Raw genomic sequence first — 1395 nt, 5'->3', positions numbered from 1 at the left:
ACACAAAGCCGATCCAGTCCTTTTTTTTTTTCTTTTTCTTTTCTTTTATCTTAAAGTCGTAAGAATACAAAACAGTATTGCTTAATGAATCCTCCATGAAGGTACAATTTCTAACATATCTGTGTCCTTCACATTCACCTTCATATGGTGTTCGTGTCCCAAGAGTTCACGGAGACGGATCTTCTCAGGGATATCGTCACTAGCGCCGGGGGAAGTCACGGTGGAGCACAGAGCCGGACTTTGCTCGAGCCCATGGTGGAGGGTCTCCTGAAAGGGAACAAGTTCTTGCTGGTGTTGGATGATGTGTGGAGGGCTGAGATCTGGGACGACTTGCACCGCAATCCTTTGCGAGGAGCAGGGTGCTGGTGACCACCAGAAACGAAGGGATCGCGACGGCCCACGTCCACGAGATGAAGCTGTTGCCTCCGGAGGATGGCTGGTCCCTCCTGTGCAAGAAAGCGACAATGAATGCAGAGGAGGAAAGGGATGCCCAAGATCTCAAGGACATAGGCATGAAGATTGTTGAGAAATGCGGAGGGCTTCCCCTGGTCATCAAGACCATCGGAGGGGTCCTCCGCGATAGAGGACTCAACAGAAATGCGTGGGAGGAAGTTCTCCGCAGCGCCGCATGGTCACGGACCGGGCTTCCCGAAGGTGTGCACGGAGCACTGTACCTGAGCTACCAAGACTTGGCGTCCCATCTCAAGTAATGCTTTCTCTACTGTGCCTTGTTCAAAGAAGCCGATGTGTTTCGCAGGTCTGACGTCGTCAGATTATGGATAGCCGAGGGGTTTGTCGAAGCACGAGGAGATGCCAGCTTGGAGGAAACAGGGGAGCAATACATAGAGAGCTGCTTCATAGGAGCCTTCTACAATCGGAGTCTTACGGTCTGGACTACGATGAGTCTTCCATGATGCATGACCTGCTACGATCGCTCGGCCATTTCCTATCCAGAGATGAGAGCTTGTTCATTAGTGACGTGCTGGAGACCTGCTGCCGCCCCAATGACCACTAAGCTCCCGTCTGTACGTCGGCTGGAGCTGCACCATGTATGACCTGCTGCGATCACTCGGCCATTTCTTGACAAGAGACGGGAGCTTAGTGGTCATTGGGGCGGCAGCAGTTCTCCAGCACGTCACTAATGAACAAGCTCTCATCTCTCGATAGGAAATGGCCGAGCCATCGTAGCAGGTCATGCATCATGGAAGACTCATCTTAGTCCAGACCGTAAGACTCCGATTGTAGAAGGCTCCTATGAAGCAGCTCTCTAGGATATTGCTCCCCTGTTTCCACCAAAGTGACATCTTCTCGTGCTTCGACAAACCTCTCGGCTATCCATAATCTGACGATGTCCGACATGTGGAACGCATAGTTTTCGCGCAATAAGGCACAGTA

The 1395-nt window shown here is 51.7% G+C and overlaps 1 long non-coding RNA gene across 1 annotated transcript; it reads right to left on the bottom strand.

The window, feature by feature from the left end:
* LOC135638117 (uncharacterized) lies at positions 1–940 on the bottom strand. Its single transcript, XR_010496512.1, has 2 exons — positions 675–940; positions 1–446 (listed from the first exon to the last, which is right to left on the bottom strand). It is a non-coding gene; the product is annotated as an uncharacterized LOC135638117 (long non-coding RNA).
* Positions 941–1395: the final 455 nt, after the last annotated feature.

The sequence above is a fragment of the Musa acuminata genome, chromosome BXJ1-3 (genome assembly GCF_036884655.1).
Source record: "Musa acuminata AAA Group cultivar baxijiao chromosome BXJ1-3, Cavendish_Baxijiao_AAA, whole genome shotgun sequence".
NCBI lineage: Eukaryota > Viridiplantae > Streptophyta > Magnoliopsida > Zingiberales > Musaceae > Musa > Musa acuminata.
Note: the sequence above shows the minus strand (reverse complement) of the source record. Positions and strands in the feature narration are given on the sequence as shown.